The sequence below is a fragment of the Pan troglodytes genome, chromosome 1 (genome assembly GCF_028858775.2).
Source record: "Pan troglodytes isolate AG18354 chromosome 1, NHGRI_mPanTro3-v2.0_pri, whole genome shotgun sequence".
NCBI lineage: Eukaryota > Metazoa > Chordata > Mammalia > Primates > Hominidae > Pan > Pan troglodytes.
This window is the reverse complement of record NC_072398.2, coordinates 104221989-104240591: the sequence shown is the minus strand read 5'-3', so window position 1 is coordinate 104240591 and position 18603 is coordinate 104221989.

Below are 18603 nucleotides of genomic sequence, written 5' to 3'. Positions count from 1 at the left end.
TTCCCTTTACTATCATAGGCCTCAAAGAGGTGCAGTTATCCACTTGCAGTTTCTACAAAAAGAGTGTTTCAAACCTGAACTATCAAAGAAAGGTTCAACACTGTGAGTTGAATGCAAACATCACGAAGGATGTTCTGAGAATGCTTCTGTTTAGTTCTGTGCGGTTTATCCCGTTTCCAACGAAATCCTCAGAGAGGTCCAAATATCCACTTGCAGATTCCACAGAAAGAGCGTTTGGAAACTGCTGTTAGAAAGGGAACCTTCAGCTCTGTGAGTTGAATGCAATCAGCACAAAGAAGTTTCTGACAATGCTTCTCTCTAGTTTTTAGGTGACGATAATTCGTTTTCCACCACAGGCCTGAGAGCTCTCCAAATGTCCACTTGCAGACACTACGAAAAGAATGTTTCAGAACTGCTCTATGAAAAGCAATGTGAAACTCTGTGAGTTGAACACAAACATCACAGAGAAGTTTCAGAGAATGCTTCTGTTTAGTTTTTATGTGAAGATATACCCATTTGCGAAGAAGTCTTCACATTGGTCCTATCCACTTGCAGATTCCACAAAAAGAGAGTTTCAAAACTGCTCTATCCATAGGAGTGTTCAACTCTGTGAGTTGAATGCGTTCATCACAGCGAAGTTTCTCAGAAGGCTTCTGTCTACATTTTCTGTGAAGATATACCCGTTTCAAACGAAGGCCACAGAGTGGGCCAAATATCCACTTGCAGATCCTACAAAAAGAGTGTTTCAAACCTGAACTATCAACGGAAGTTTCAACTCTGGGATTTGAATGCAAACATCACAAAGAAGTTTCTGAGAATGCTTCTGTTTAGTTAGGTGCAGTTATTCCGTTTCCAACGAAATCCTCAGAGAGGTCCAAATATCCACTAGCAGATTCTCCAAAAAGTGTGTTTCAAACCTGCTCCATCCAAAGGAATGTTCAGCTCTGTGAGTTAAACTCAATCATCACAAAGTATTTTCTGAGAATGCTTCCCTCTAGTTTTTATATGAAGCTATTCCCTTTACTATCATAGGCCTCAAAGAGGTGCAGTTAACCACTTGCAGTTTCTACAAAAAGAGTGTTTCAAACCTGAACTATCAAAGAAAGGTGCAACACTGTGAGTTGAGTGCAAACATCACGAAAACAGCTCTGAGAATGCTTCTGTTCAGTTCTGTGCGGTTTATCCCGTTTCCAACTAAATCCTCAGAGAGGTGCAAGTATCCACTTACAGTTTCTAGAAAAAGAGTGTTTCAAACCTGAACTATAAAAGAAAGGTTCAACACTGTGAGTTGAATGCAAATATCAGGAGGAAAGTTCTGAGAATGCTTCTTTTTAGTTCTGTGCGGTTTATCCCGTTTCCAACGAAATCCTCAGAGAGGTCCAAATATCCACTTGCAGATTCCACAGAAAGAGTGTTTGGAAACTGCTGTTAGAAAGGGAACCTTCAGCTCTGTGAGTTGAAAGCAATCATCACAAAGAAGTTTCTGACAATGCTTCTCTAGTTTTTAGGTGACGATAATTTTTTTTCCACCACAGGCCTGAGAGCTCTCCAAATGTCCACTTGCAGACACTACGAAAAGAATGTTTCAGAACTGCTCTATGAAAAGCAATGTGAAACTCTGTGAGTTGAAAACAATCATCACAGAGAAGTTTCAGAGAATGCTTCTGTTTAGTTTTTATGTGAAGATATACCCATTTGCGAAGAAGTCTTCACATTGGTCCTATCCACTTGCAGATTCCACAAAAAGAGAGTTTCAAAACTGCTCTATCCATAGGAGTGTTCAACTCTGTGAGTTGAATGCGTTCATCACAGCGAAGTTTCTGAGAAGGCTTCTGTCTAGATTTTCTGTGAAGATATACCCGTTTCAAACGAAGGCCACAGAGTGGTCCAAATATCCACTTCCAGATCCTACAAAAAGAGTGTTTCAAACCTGAAATATCAACGGAAGGTTCAACTCTGGGATTTGAATGCAAACATCACAAAGAAGTTTCTGAGAATGCTTCTGTTTAGTTAGGTGCAGTTATCCCGTTTCCAACGAAATCCTCAGAGAGGTCCAAATATCCACTAGCAGATTCTCCAAAAAGTGTGTTTCAAACCTGCTCCATCCAAAGGAATGTTCAGCTCTGTGAGTTAAACTCAATCATCACAAAGTATTTTCTGAGAATGCTTCCCTCTAGTTTTTATATGAAGCTATTCCCTTTACTATCATAGGCCTCAAAGAGGTGCAGTTAACCACTTGCAGTTTCTACAAAAAGAGTGTTTCAAACCTGAACTATCAAAGAAAGGTGCAACACTGTGAGTTGAATGCAAACATCACGAAAACAGCTCTGAGAATGCTTCTGTTCAGTTCTGTGCGGTTTATCCCGTTTCCAACTAAATCCTCAGAGAGGTGCAAGTATCCACTTGCAGTTTCTAGAAAAAGAGTGTTTCAAACCTGAACTATCAAAGAAAGGTTCAACACTGTGAGTTGAATGCAAATATCAGGAGGAAAGTTCTGAGAATGCTTCTGTTTAGTTCTGTGCGGTTTATCCCGTTTCCAACGAAATCCTCAGAGAGGTCCAAATATCCACTTGCAGATTCCACAGAAAGAACGTTTGGAAACTGCTGTTAGAAAGGGAACCTTCAGCTCTGTGAGTTGAATGCAATCATCACAAAGAAGTTTCTGACAATGCTTCTCTAGTTTTTAGGTGACGAAAATTTGTTTTCCACCACAGGCCTGAGAGCTCTCCAAATGTCCAGTTGCAGACACTACGAAAAGAATGTTTCAGAACTGCTCTATGAAAAGCAATGTGAAACTCTGTGAGTTGAACACAATCATCACAGAGAAGTTTCAGAGAATGATTCTGTTTAGTTTTTATGTGAAGATATACCCATTTGCGAAGATATACCCATTTGCGAAGAAGTCTTCACATTGGTCCTATCCACTTGCAGATTCCACAAAAAGAGAGTTTCAAAACTGCTCTATCCATAGGAGTGTTCAACTCTGTGAGTTGAATGCGTTCATCACAGCGAAGTTTCCCAGAAGGCTTCTGTCTAGATTTTCTGTGAAGATATACCCGTTTCAAACGAAGGCCACAGAGTGGTCCAAATATCCACTTGCAGATCCTACAAAAAGAGTGTTTCAAACCTGAACTGTCAACGGAAGGTTCAACTCTGGGATTTGAATGCAAACATCACAAAGAAGTTTCTGAGAATGCTTCTGTTTAGTTAGGTGCAGTTATCCCGTTTCCAACGAAATCCTCAGAGAGGTCCAAATATCCACTAGCAGATTCTCCAAAAAGTGTGTTTCAAACCTGCTCCATCCAAAGGAATGTTCAGCTCTGTGAGTTAAACTCAATCATCACAAAGTATTTTCTGAGAATGCTTCCCTCTAGTTTTTATATGAAGCTATTCCCTTTACTATCATAGGCCTCAAAGAGGTGCAGTTAACCACTTGCAGTTTCTACAAAAAGAGTGTTTCAAACCTGAACTATCAAAGAAAGGTGCAACACTGTGAGTTGAATGCAAACATCACGAAAACAGCTCTGAGAATGCTTCTGTTCAGTTCTGTGTGGTTTATCCCGTTTCCAACTAAATCCTCAGAGAGGTGCAAGTATCCACTTACAGTTTCTAGAAAAAGAGTGTTTCAAACCTGAACTTTCAAAGAAAGGTTCAACACTGTGAGTTGAATGCAAATATCAAGAGCAAAGTTCTGAGAATGCTTCTGTTTAGTTCTGTGCGGTTTATCCCGTTTCCAACGAAATCCTCAGAGAGGTCCAAATATCCACTTGCAGATTCCACAGAAAGAGCGTTTGGAAACTGCTGTTAGAAAGGGAACCTTCAGCTCTGTGAGTTGAATGCAATCATCACAAAGAAGTTTCTGACAATGCTTCTCTAGTTTTTAGGTGACGATAATTTGTTTTCCACCACAGGCCTGAGAGCTCTCCAAATGTCCACTTGCAGACACTACGAAAAGAATGTTTCAGAACTGCTCTATGAAAAGCAATGTGAAACTCTGTGAGTTGAACACAATCATCACAGAGAAGTTTCAGAGAATGATTCTGTTTAGTTTTTATGTGAAGATATACCCATTTGCGAAGATATACCCATTTGCGAAGAAGTCTTCACATTGGTCCTATCCACTTGCAGATTCCACAAAAAGAGAGTTTCAAAACTGCTCTATCCATAGGAGTGTTCAACTCTGTGAGTTGAATGCGTTCATCACAGCGAAGTTTCTCAGAAGGCTTCTGTCTAGATTTTCTGTGAAGATATACCCGTTTCAAATGAAGGCCACAGAGTGGTCCAAATATCCACTTGCAGATCCTACAAAAAGAGTGTTTCAAACCTGAACTATCAACGGAAGGTTCAACTCTGGGATTTGAATGCAAACATCACAAAGAAGTTTCTGAGAATGCTTCTGTTTAGTTAGGTGCAGTTATCCCTTTTCCAACGAAATCCTCAGAGAGGTCCAAATATCCACTAGCAGATTCTCCAAAAAGTGTGTTTCAAACCTGCTCCATCCAAAGGAATGTTCAGCTCTGTGAGTTAAACTCAATCATCACAAAGTATTGTCTGAGAATGCTTCCCTCTAGTTTTGATATGAAGCTATTCCCTTTACTATCATAGGCCTCAAAGAGGTGCAGTTAACCACTTGCAGTTTCTACAAAAAGAGTGTTTCAAACCTGAACTATCAAAGAAAGGTGCAACACTGTGAGTTGAATGCAAACATCACGAAAACAGCTCTGAGAATGCTTCTGTTCAGTTCTGTGCGGTTTATCCCGTTTCCAAGTAAATCCTCAGAGAGGTGCAAGTATCCACTTACAGTTTCTAGAAAAAGAGTGTTTCAAACCTGAACTATCAAAGAAAGGTTCAACACAGTGAGTTGAATGCAAATATCAGGAGGAAAGTTCTGAGAATGCTTCTGTTTAGTTCTGTGCGGTTTATCCCGTTTCCAACGAAATCCTCAGAGAGGTCCAAATATCCACTTGCAGATTCCACAGAAAGAGCGTTTGGAAACTGCTGTTAGAAAGGGAACCTTCAGCTCTGAGAGTTGAATGCAATCATCACAAAGAAGTTTCTGACAATGCTTCTCTAGTTTTTAGGTGACGATAATTTGTTTTCCACCACAGGCCTGAGAGCTCTCCAAATGTCCACTTGCAGACACTACGAAAAGAAAGTTTCAGAACTGCTCTATGAAAAGCAATGTGAAACTCTGTGAGTTGAACACAATCATCACAGAGAAGTTTCAGAGAATGATTCTGTTTAGTTTTTATGTGAAGATATACCCGTTTGCGAAGATATACCCTTTTGCGAAGAAGTCTTCACATTGGTCCTATCCACTTGCAGATTCCACAAAAAGAGAGTTTCAAAACTGCTCTATCCATAGGAGTGTTCAAATCTGTGAGTTGAATGCGTTCATCGCAGCGAAGTTTCTCAAAAGGCTTCTGTCTAGATTTTCCGTGAAGATATACCCGTTTCAAACGAAGGCCACAGAGTGGTCCAAATATCCACTTGCAGATCCTACAAAAAGAGTGTTTCAAACCTGAACTATCAACGGAAGGTTCAACTCTGGGATTTGAATGCAAACATCACAAAGATGTTTCTGAGAATGCTTCTGTTTAGTTAGGTGCAGTTATCCCGTTTCCAACGAAATCCTCAGAGAGGTCCAAATATCCACTTGCAGATTCTCCAAAAAGTTTGTTTAAAACCTCCTCCATCCAAAGGAATGTTCAGCTCTGTGAGTTAAACTCAATCATCACAAAGTATTTTCTGAGAATGCTTCCCTCTAGTTTTTATATGAAGCTATTCCCTTTACTATCATAGGCCTCAAAGAGGTGCAGTTAACCACTTGCAGTTTCTACAAAAAGAGTGTTTCAAACCTGAACTATCAAAGAAAGGTGCAACACTGTGAGTTGAATGCAAACATCACGAAAACAGCTCTGAGAATGCTTCTGTTCGGTTCTGTGCGGTTTATCCCGTTTCCAACGAAATCCTCAGAGAGGTCCAAATATCCACTTGCAGATTCCACAGAAAGAGTGTTTGGAAACTGCTGTTAGAAAGGGAACCTTCAGCTCTGTGAGTTGAATGCAATCATCAAAAAGAAGTTTCTGACAATGTTTCTCTCTAGTTTTTAGGTGACGATAATTCGTTTTCCACCACAGGCCTGAGAGCTCTCCAAATGTCCACTTGCAGACACTACGAAAAGCATGTTTCAGAACTGCTCTATGAAAAGCAATGTGAAACTCTGTGAGTTGAACACAAACATCACAGAGAAGTTTCAGAGAATGCTTCTGTTTAGTTTTTATGTGAAGATATACCCATTTGCGAAGAAGTCTTCACATTGGTCCTATCCACTTGCAGATTCCACAAAAAGAGAGTTTCAAAACTGCTCTATCCATAGGAGTGTTCAACTCGGTGAGTTGAATGCGTTCATCACAGCGAAGTTTCTGAGAAGGCTTCTGTCTAGATTTTATGTGAAGATATACCCGTTTCAAACGAAGGCCACACAGTGGTCCAAATATCCACTTGCAGATCCTACAAAAAGAGTGTTTCAAACCAGAACTATCAACCGAAGTTTCAACTCTGGGATTTGAATGCAAACATCACAAAGAAATTTCAGAGAATGCTTCTATTTAGTTAGGTGCAGTTATCCCGTTTCCAATGAAATCCTCAGAGTGGTCCAAATATCCACTTGCAGATTCTCCAAAATGTGTGTTTCAAACTTGCTCCATCCAAAGGAATGTTCAGCTCTGTGAGTTAAACTCAATCATCACAAAGTATTTTCTGAGAATGCTTCCCTCTAGTTTTTATGAAGCTATACCCTTTACTATCATAGGCCTCAAAGACGTGCAGTTATCCACTTGCAGTTTCTAGAAAAAGTGTTTCAAACCTGAACTATCAAAGAAAGTTCCAACACTGTGAGTTGAATGCACACATCACGAAGGATGTTCTGAGAATGCTTCTGTTCAGCTCAGTGCGGTTTATCCCGTTTCCAACGAAATCCTCAGAGAGGTCCAAATATCCGCTTGCAGATACCACAGAAAGAGTGTTTGGAAACTGCTGTTAGAAAGGGAACTTTCAGCTCTGTGAGTTGAATGCAATCATCACAAAGAAGTTTCTGACAATGCTTCTCTCTAGTTTTTAGGTGACGATAATTCGTTTTCCACCACAGGCCTGAGAGCTCTCCGAATGTCCACTTGCAGACACTACGAAAAGAATGTTTCAGAACTGCTCTATGAAAAGCAATGTGAAACTCTGTGAGTTGAACACAAAGATCACAGAGAAGTTTCAGAGAATGCTTCTGTTTAGTTTTTATGTGAAGATATACCCATTTGCGAAGAAGTCTTCACATTGGTCCTATCCACTTGCAGATTCCACAAAAAGAGAGTTTCAAAAATGCTCTATCCATAGGAGTGTTCAACTCTGTGAGCTGAATGCGTTCATCACAGCGAAGTTCCTGAGAAGGCTTCTGTCTAGATTTTCTGTGAAGATATACCCGTTTCAAACGAAGGCCACAGAGTGGTCCAAATATCCACTTGCAGATCCTACAAAAAGAGTGTTTCAAACCTGAACTATCAACGGAAGGATCAACTCTGGGATTTGAATGCAAACATCACAAAGGAGTTTCTGAGAATGCTTCTGTTTAGTTAGGTGCAGGTATACCGTTTCCAACGAAATCCTCAGAGAGGTCCAAATATCCACTTGCAGATTCTCCAAAAAGTGTGTTTCAAACCTGCTCCATCCAAACGAATGTTCAGCTCTATGAGTTAAACTCAATCATCACAAAGTATTTTCTGAGAATGCTTCCCTCCAGTTTTTATATGAAGCTATTCCCTTTACTATCATAGGCCTCAAAGAGGTGCAGTTATCCACTTGCAGTTTCTACAAAAAGAGTGTTTCAAACCTGAACTATCAAAGAAAGGTTCAACACTGTGAGTTGAATGCAAACATCACGAAGAAAGTTCTGAGAATGCTTCTGTTCAGTTCTGGGCGGTTTATCCCGTTTCCAACGAAATCCTCAGAGAGCTGCAAGTATCCACTTGCAGTTTCTAGAAAAAGAGTCTTTCAAACCTGAACTATCAAAGAAAGGTTCAACACTGTGAGTTGAAGGCAAATATCAGGAGGAAAGTTCTGAGAATGCTTCTGTTTAGTTCTGTGCGGTTTATCCCGTTTCCAACGAAATTCTCAGAGAGGTCCAAATATCCACTTGCAGATTCCACAGAAAGAGTGTTTGGAAACTGCTGTTAGAAAGGGAACTTTCAGCTCTGTGAGTTGAATGCAATCATCACAAAGAAGTTTCTGACAATGCTTCTCTCTAGTTTTTAGGTGACGATAATTTGTTTTCCACCACAGGCCTGAGAGCTCTCCAAATGTCCACTTGCAGACACCACGAAAAGTGTGTTTCAGAACTGCTCTATGAAAAGCTATGTGAAACTCTGTGAGTTGAACACAAACATCACAGAGAAGTTTCAGAGAATGCTTCTGTTTAGTTTTTATGTGAAGATATACCCATTTGTGAAGAAGTCTTCACATTGGTCCTATCCACTTGCAGATTCCACAAAAAGAGAGTTTCAAAACTGCTCTATCCATAGGAGTGTTCAACTCTGTGAGTTGAATGCGTTCATCACAGCGAAGTTTCTGAGAAGGCTTCTGTCTAGATTTTATGTGAAGAAATACCCGTTTCAAACGAAGGCCACAGGGTGGTCCAAATATCCACTTGCAGATCTTACAAAAAGAGTGTTTCAAACCTGAACTATCAAAGGAAGGTTCAACTCTGGGATTTGAATGCAAACATCACAAAGGAGTTTCTGAGAATGCTTCTGTTTAGTTAGGTGCAGTTATCCCGTTTCCAACGAAATCCTAGAGAGGTCCAAATATCCAGTTGCAGATTCTCCAAAATGTGTGTTTCAAACCTGCTCCATCCAAAGGAATGTTCAGCTCTGTGAGTTAAACTCAATCATCACAAAGTATTTTCGGAGAATGCTTCCCTCTAGTTTTTATATGATGCTATTCCCTTTACTATCATAGGCCTCAAAGATGTGCAGTTATCCACTTGCAGTTTCTACAAAAAGAGTGTTTCAAACCTGAACTATCAAAGAAAGGTTCAACACTGTGAGTTGAATGCAAACATCACGAAGAAAGTTCTGAGAATGCTTCTGTTCAGTTCTGTGAGGTTTATCCCGTTTCCAACGAAATCCTCAGAGAGGTGCAAGTATCCACTTGCAGTTTCTAGAAAAAGAGTGTTTCAACCTGAACTATCAAAGAAAGGTTCAACACTGTGAGTTGAATGCAAATATCAGGAGGAAAGTTCTTAGAATGCTTCTGTTTAGTTCTGTGAGGTTTATCCCGTTTCCAACGAAATCCTCAGAGAGGTCCAAATATCCACTTGCAGATTCCACAGAAAGAGCGTTTGGAAACTGCTGTTAGAAAGGGAACCTTCAGCTCTTTGAGTTGAATGCAATCATCACAAAGAAGTTTCTGACAATGCTTCTCTCTAGTTTTTAGGTGACGATAATTCGTTTTCCACCACAGGCCTGAGAGCTCTCCAAATGTCCACTTGCAGACACTACGAAAAGAATGTTTCAGAACTGCTCTATGAAAAGCAATGTGAAACTCTGTGAGTTGAACACAAACATCACAGAGAAGTTTCAGAGAATGCTTCTGTTTAGTTTTTATGTGAAGATATACCCATTTGGGAAGAAGTCTTCACATTGTTCCTATCCACTTGCAGATTCCACAAAAAGAGAGTTTCAAAACTGCTCTATCCATAGGAGTGTTCAACTCTGTGAGTTGAATGCGTTCATCACAGCGAAGTTTCTGAGAAGGCTTCTGTCTAGATTTTCTGTGAAGATATACCCGTTTCAAACGAAGGCCACAGAGTGGTCCAAATATCCACTTGCAGATCCTACAAAAAGAGTGTTTCAAACATGAACTATCAACGGAAGGTTCAACTCTGGGATTTGAATGCAAACATCACAAAGAAGTTTCTGAGAATGCTTCTGTTTAGTTTGGTGCAGTTATCCCGTTTCCAACGAAATCCTCAGAGAGGTCCAAATATCCACTAGCAGATTCTCCAAAAAGTGTGTTTCAAACCTGCTCCATCCAAAGGAATGTTCAGCTCTGTGAGTTAAACTCAATCATCACAAAGTATTTTCTGAGAATGCTTCCCTCTAGTTTTTATATGAAGCTATTCCCTTTACTATCATAGGCCTCAAAGAGGTGCAGTTATCCACTTGCAGTTTCTACAAAAAGAGTGTTTCAAACCTGAACTATCAAAGAAAGGTGCAACACTGTGAGTTGAATGCAAACATCACGAAAACAGCTCTGAGAATGTTTCTGTTCAGTTCTGTGCGCTTTATCCCGTTTCCAACGAAATCCTCAGAGAGGTGCAAATATCCACTTGCAGTTTCTAGAAAAAGAGTGTTTCAAACCTGAACTAGCAAAGAAAGGATCAACACTGTGAGTTGAATGCAAATATCAGGAGGAAAGTTCTGAGAATGCTTCTGTTTAGTTCTGTGCGGTTTATCCCTTTTCCAACGAAATCCTCAGAGAGGTCAATATATCCACTTGCAGATTCCACAGAAAGAGCGTTTGGAAACTGCTGTTAGAAAGGGAACCTTCAGCTCTGTGAGTTGAATGCAATCAGCACAAAGAAGTTTCTGACAATGCTTCTCTCTAGTTTTTAGGTGACGATAATTCGTTTTCCACCACAGGCCTGAGAGCTCTCCAAATGTCCACTTGCAGACACTACGAAAAGAATGTTTCAGAACTGCTCTATGAAAAGCAATGTGAAACTCTGTGAGTTGAACACAAAGATCACAGAGAAGTTTCAGAGAATGCTTCTGTTTAGTTTTTATGTGAAGATATACCCATTTGCGAAGAAGTCTTCACATTGGTCCTATCCACTTGCAGATTCCACAAAAAGAGAGTTTCAAAACTGCTCTATCCATAGGAGTGTTCAACTCTGTGAGTTGAATGCGTTCATCACAGCGAAGTTTCTGAGAAGGCTTCTGTCTAGATTTTCTCTGAAGATATACCCGTTTCAAACGAAGGCCACAGAGTGGTCCAAATATCCACTTGCAGATCCTACAAAAAGAGTGTTTCAAACCTGAACTATCAACGGAAGGTTCAACTCTGGGATTTGAATGCAAACATCACAAAGAAGTTTCTGAGAATGCTTCTGTTTAGTTAGGTGCAGTTATCCCGTTTCCAAAGAAATCCTCAGAGAGGTCCAAATATCCAATTGCAGATTCTACAAAAAGTGTGTTTCAAACCTGCTCCATCCAAAGGAATGTTCAGCTCTGTGAGTTAAACTCAATCATCACAAATATTTTCTGAGAATGCTTCCCTCTAGTTTTTATATGAAGCTATTCCCTTTACTATCATAGGCCTCAAAGAGGTGTAGTTAACCACTTGCAGTTTCTACAAAAAGAGTGTTTCAAACCTGAACTATCAAAGAAAGGTGCAACACTGTGAGTTGAATGCAAACATCACGAAAACAGCTCTGAGAATGCTTCTGTTCAGTTCTGTGCGGTTTATCCCGTTTCCAACTAAATCCTCAGAGAGGTGCAAGTATCCACTTACAGTTTATAGAAAAAGAGTGTTTCAAACCTGAACTATCAAAGAAAGGTTCAACACTGTGAGTTGAATGCAAATATCAGGAGGAAAGTTCTGAGAATGCTTCTGTTTAGTTCTGTGCGGTTTATCCCGTTTCCAACGAAATCCTCAGAGAGGTCCAAATATCCACTTGCAGATTCCACAGAAAGAGTGTTTGGAAACTGCTGTTAGAAAGGGAACCTTCAGCTCTGTGAGTTGAATGCAATCATCACAAAGAAGTTTCTGACAATGCTTCTCTAGTTTTTAGGTGACGATAATTTGTTTTCCACCACAGGCCTGAGAGCTCTCCAAATGTCCACTTGCAGACACTACGAAAAGAATGTTTCAGAACTGCTCTATGAAAAGCAATGTGAAACTCTGTGAGTTGAACACAATCATCACAGAGAAGTTTCAGAGAATGCTTCTGTTTAGTTTTTATGTGAAGATATACCCATTTGCGAAGATATACCCATTTGCGAAGAAGTCTTCACATTGGCCCTATCCACTTGCAGATTCCACAAAAAGAGAGTTTCAAAACTCCTCTATCCATAGGAGTGTTCAACTCTGTGAGTTGAATGCGTTCATCACAGCGAAGTTTCTGAGAAGGCTTCTGTCTAGATTTTCTGTGAAGATATACCCGTTTCAAACGAAGGCCACAGAGTGGTCCAAATATCCACTTGCAGATCCTACAAAAAGAGTGTTTCAAACCTGAACTATCAACGGAAGGTTCAACTCTGGGATTTGAATGCAAACATCACAAAGAAGATTCTGAGAATGCTTCTGTTTAGTTAGGTGCAGTTATCCCGTTTCCAACGAAATCCTCAGAGAGGTCCAAATATCCACTTGCAGATTCTCCAAAAATTTTGTTTCAAACCTCCTGCATCCAAAGGAATGTTCAGCTCTGTGAGTTAAACTCAATCATCACAAAGTATTTTCTGAGAATGCTTCCCTCTAGTTTTTATATGAAGCTATTCCCTTTACTATCATAGGCCTGAAAGAGGTGCAGTTAACCACTTGCAGTTTCTACAAAAAGAGTGTTTCAAACCTGAACTATCAAAGAAAGGTTCAACACTGTGAGTTGAATGCAAACATCACGAAAACAGCTCTGAGAATGCTTCTGTTCAGTTCTGTGCGGTTTATCCCGTTTCCAACTAAATCCTCAGAGAGGGGCAAATATCCACTTGCAGTTTCTAGAAAAAGAGTGTTTCAAACCTGAACTATCAAAGAAAGGTTCAACACTGTGAGTTGAATGCAAATATCAGGAGGAAAGTTCTGAGAATGCTTCTGTTTACTTCTGTGCGGTTTATCCCGTTTCCAACGAAATCCTCAGAGAGGTCCAAATATCCACTTGCAGATTCCACAGAAAGAGTGTTTGGAAACTGCTGTTAGAAAGGGAACCTTCAGCTCTGTGAGTTGAATGCAATCATCACAAAGAAGTTTCTGACAATGCTTCTCTAGTTTTTAGGTGACGATAATTTGTTTTCCACCACAGGCCTGAGAGCTCTCCAAATGTCCACTTGCAGACACTACGAAAAGATTGTTTCAGAACTGCTCTATGAAAAGCAATGTGAAATTCTGTGAGTTGAACACAATCATCACAGAGAAGTTTCAGAGAATGCTTCTGTTTAGTTTTTATGTGAAGATATACCCATTTGCGAAGAAGTCTTCGCATTGGTCCTATCCACTTGCAGATTCCACAAAAAGAGAGTTTCAAAACTGCTCTATCCATAGGAGTGTTCAACTCTGTGAGTTGAATGCGTTCATCACAGCGAAGTTTCTGAGAAGGCTTCTGTCTAGATTTTCTGTGAACATATACACGTTTCATACGAAGGCCACAGAGTGGTCCAAATATCCACTTGCAGATCCTACAAAAAGAGTGTTTCAAACCTGAACTATCAACGGAAGGTTCAACTCTGGGATTTGAATGCAAACATCACAAAGGAGTTTCTGAGAATGCTTCTGTTTAGTTAGGTGCAGTTATCCCGTTTCCAACGAAATCCTAGAGAGTTCCAAATATCCACTTGCAGATTCTCCAAAATGTGTGTTTCAAACCTGCTCCATCCAAAGGAATGTTCAGCTCTGTGAGTTAAACTCAATCATCACAAAGTATTTTCTGAGAATGCTTCCCTCTAGTTTTTATACGAAGCTATTCCCTTTACTATCATAGGCCTCAAAGAGGTGCAGTTATCCACTTGCAGGTTCTACAAAAAGAGTGTTTCAAACCTGAACTATCAAAGAAAGGTTCAACACTGTGAGTTGAATGCAAACATCACGAAGAAAGTTCTGAGAATGCTTCTGTTCAGTTCTGTGCGGTTTATCCCGTTTCCAACGAAATCCTCAGAGAGGTGCAAGTATCCAGTTGCAGTTTCTAGAAAAAGAGTGTTTCAAACCTGAACTATCAAAGAAAGGATCAACACTGTGAGTTGAATGCAAATATCAGGAGGAAAGTTCTGAGAATGCTTCTGTTTAGTTCTGTGTGGTTTATTCCGTTTCCAACGAAATCCTCAGAGAGGTCCAAATATCCACTTGCAGATTCCACAGAAAGAGTGTTTGGAAACTGCTGTTAGAAAGGGAACCTTCAGCTCTGTGAGTTGAATGCAATCATCACAAAGAAGTTTCTGACAATGCTTCTCTAGTTTTTAGGTGACGATAATTTGTTTTCCACCACAGGCCTGAGAGCTCTCCAAATGTCCACTTGCAGACACTACGAAAAGAATGTTTCAGAACTGCTCTATGAAAAGCAATGTGAAACTCTGTGAGTTGAACACAATCATCACAGAGAAGTTTCAGAGAATGCTTCTATTTAGTTTTTATGTGAAGATATACCCATTTGCGAAGAAGTCTTCACATTGGTCCTATCCACTTGCAGATTCCACAAAAAGAGAGTTTCAAAACTGCTCTATCCATAGGAGTGTTCAACTCTGTGAGTTGAATGCGTTCATCACAACGAAGTTTCTGAGAAGTCTTCTGTCTAGATTTTATGTGAAGAAATACCCGTTTCAAACGAAGGCCACAGAGTGGTCCAAATATCCACTTGCAGATCCTACAAAAAGAGTGTTTCAAACCTGAACTATCAACGGAAGGTTCAACTCTGGGATGTGAATGCAAACATCACAAAGGAGTTTCTGAGAATGCTTCTGTTTAGTTAGGTGCAGTTATCCCGTTTCCAACGACATCCTCAGAGAGGTCCAAATATCCACTTGCAGATTCTCCAAAAAGTGTGTTTCAAACCTGCTCCATCCAAAGGAATGTTCAGCTCTGTGAGTTAAACTCAATCATCACAAACTATTTTCTGAGAATGCTTCCCTCTAGTTGTTATATGAAGCTATTCCCTTTACTATCATAGGCCTCAAAGAGGTGCAGTTATCCACTTGCAGTTTCTACAAAAAGAGTGTTTCAAACCTGAACTATGAAGGAGAGGTTCAACACTGTGAGTTGAATTCAAACATCACGAAGGATGTTCTGAGAATGCTTCTGTTTAGTGCTGTGCGGTTTATCCCGTTTCCAACGAAATCCTCAGAGAGGTCAAAATATCCACTTGCAGATTCCACAGAAAGAGTGTTTGGAAACTGCTGTTAGAAAGGGAACCTTCAACTCTGTGAGTTGAATGCAATCATCACAAAGAAGTTTCTGACAATGCTTCTCTCTAGTTTTTAGGTGACGATAATTCGTGTTCCACCACAGGCCTGAGAGCTCTCCAAATGTCCACTTGCAGACACTACGAAAAGAATGTTTCAGAACTGCTCTATGAAAAGCAATGTGAAACTCTGTGAGTTGAACACAACCATCACAGAGAAGTTTCAGAGAATGCTTCTGTTTAGTTTTTATGTGAACATATACCCATTTGGGAAGAAGTCTTCACATTGGACCTATCCACTTGCAGATTCCACAAAAAGAGAGTTTCAAAACTGCTCTATCCATAGGAGTGTTCAACTCTGTGAGTTGAATGCGTTCATCACAGCGAAGTTTCTGAGAAGGCTTCTGTCTAGATTTTCTGTGAAGATATACCCGTTTCAAACGAAGGCCACAGAGTGGTCCAAATATCCACTTCCAGATCCTACAAAAAGAGTGTTTCAAACCTGAAATATCAACGGAAGGTTCAACTCTGGGATTTGAATGCAAACATCACAAAGAAGTTTCTGAGAATGCTTCTGTTTAGTTAGGTGCAGTTATCCCGTTTCCAACGAAATCCTCAGAGAGGTCCAAATATCCACTAGCAGATTCTCCAAAAAGTGTGTTTCAAACCTGCTCCATCCAAAGGAATGTTCAGCTCTGTGAGTTAAACTCAATCATCACAAAGTATTTTCTGAGAATGCTTCCCTCTAGTTTTTATATGAAGCTATTCCCTTTACTATCATAGGCCTCAAAGAGGTGCAGTTAACCACTTGCAGTTTCTACAAAAAGAGTGTTTCAAACCTGAACTATCAAAGAAAGGTGCAACACTGTGAGTTGAATGCAAACATCACGAAAACAGCTCTGAGAATGCTTCTGTTCAGTTCTGTGCGGTTTATCCCGTTTCCAACTAAATCCTCAGAGAGGTGCAAGTATCCACTTGCAGTTTCTAGAAAAAGAGTGTTTCAAACCTGAACTATCAAAGAAAGGTTCAACACTGTGAGTTGAATGCAAATATCAGGAGGAAAGTTCTGAGAATGCTTCTGTTTAGTTCTGTGCGGTTTATCCCGTTTCCAACGAAATCCTCAGAGAGGTCCAAATATCCACTTGCAGATTCCACAGAAAGAACGTTTGGAAACTGCTGTTAGAAAGGGAACCTTCAGCTCTGTGAGTTGAATGCAATCATCACAAAGAAGTTTCTGACAATGCTTCTCTAGTTTTTAGGTGACGAAAATTTGTTTTCCACCACAGGCCTGAGAGATCTCCAAATGTCCAGTTGCAGACACTACGAAAAGAATGTTTCAGAACTGCTCTATGAAAAGCAATGTGAAACTCTGTGAGTTGAACACAATCATCACAGAGAAGTTTCAGAGAATGATTCTGTTTAGTTTTTATGTGAAGATATACCCATTTGCGAAGATATACCCATTTGCGAAGAAGTCTTCACATTGGTCCTATCCACTTGCAGATTCCACAAAAAGAGAGTTTCAAAACTGCTCTATCCATAGGAGTGTTCAACTCTGTGAGTTGAATGCGTTCATCACAGCGAAGTTTCCCAGAAGGCTTCTGTCTAGATTTTCTGTGAAGATATACCCGTTTCAAACGAAGGCCACAGAGTGGTCCAAATATCCACTTGCAGATCCTACAAAAAGAGTGTTTCAAACCTGAACTGTCAACGGAAGGTTCAACTCTGGGATTTGAATGCAAACATCACAAAGAAGTTTCTGAGAATGCTTCTGTTTAGTTAGGTGCAGTTATCCCGTTTCCAACGAAATCCTCAGAGAGGTCCAAATATCCACTAGCAGATTCTCCAAAAAGTGTGTTTCAAACCTGCTCCATCCAAAGGAATGTTCAGCTCTGTGAGTTAAACTCAATCATCACAAAGTATTTTCTGAGAATGCTTCCCTCTAGTTTTTATATGAAGCTATTCCCTTTACTATCATAGGCCTCAAAGAGGTGCAGTTAACCACTTGCAGTTTCTACAAAAAGAGTGTTTCAAACCTGAACTATCAAAGAAAGGTGCAACACTGTGAGTTGAATGCAAACATCACGAAAACAGCTCTGAGAATGCTTCTGTTCAGTTCTGTGTGGTTTATCCCGTTTCCAACTAAATCCTCAGAGAGGTGCAAGTATCCACTTACAGTTTCTAGAAAAAGAGTGTTTCAAACCTGAACTTTCAAAGAAAGGTTCAACACTGTGAGTTGAATGCAAATATCAAGAGGAAAGTTCTGAGAATGCTTCTGTTTAGTTCTGTGCGGTTTATCCCGTTTCCAACGAAATCCTCAGAGAGGTCCAAATATCCACTTGCAGATTCCACAGAAAGAGTGTTTGGAAACTGCTGTTAGAAAGGGAACCTTCAGCTCTGTGAGTTGAATGCAATCATCACAAAGAAGTTTCTGACAATGCTTCTCTAGTTTTTAGGTGACGATAATTTGTTTTCCACCACAGGCCTGAGAGCTCTCCAAATGTCCACTTGCAGACACTATGAAAAGAATGTTTCAGAACTGCTCTATGAAAAGCAATGTGAAACTCTGTGAGTTGAACACAATCATCACAGAGAAGTTTCAGAGAATGATTCTGTTTAGTTTTTATGTGAAGATATACCCATTTGCGAAGATATACCCATTTGCGAAGAAGTCTTCACATTGGTCCTATCCACTTGCAGATTCCACAAAAAGAGAGTTTCAAAACTGCTCTATCCATAGGAGTGTTCAACTCTGTGAGTTGAATGCGTTCATCACAGCGAAGTTTCTCAGAAGGCTTCTGTCTAGATTTTCTGTGAAGATATACCCGTTTCAAATGAAGGCCACAGAGTGGTCCAAATATCCACTTGCAGATCCTACAAAAAGAGTGTTTCAAACCTGAACTATCAACGGAAGGTTCAACTCTGGGATTTGAATGCAAACATCACAAAGAAGTTTCTGAGAATGCTTCTGTTTAGTTAGGTGCAGTTATCCCTTTTCCAACGAAATCCTCAGAGAGGTCCAAATATCCACTAGCAGATTCTCCAAAAAGTGTGTTTCAAACCTGCTCCATCCAAAGGAATGTTCAGCTCTGTGAGTTAAACTCAATCATCACAAAGTATTGTCTGAGAATGCTTCCCTCTAGTTTTGATATGAAGCTATTCCCTTTACTATCATAGGCCTCAAAGAGGTGCAGTTAACCACTTGCAGTTTCTACAAAAAGAGTGTTTCAAACCTGAACTATCAAAGAAAGGTGCAACACTGTGAGTTGAATGCAAACATCACGAAAACAGCTCTGAGAATGCTTCTGTTCAGTTCTGTGCGGTTTATCCCGTTTCCAAGTAAATCCTCAGAGAGGTGCAAGTATCCACTTACAGTTTCTAGAAAAAGAGTGTTTCAAACCTGAACTATCAAAGAAAGGTTCAACACAGTGAGTTGAATGCAAATATCAGGA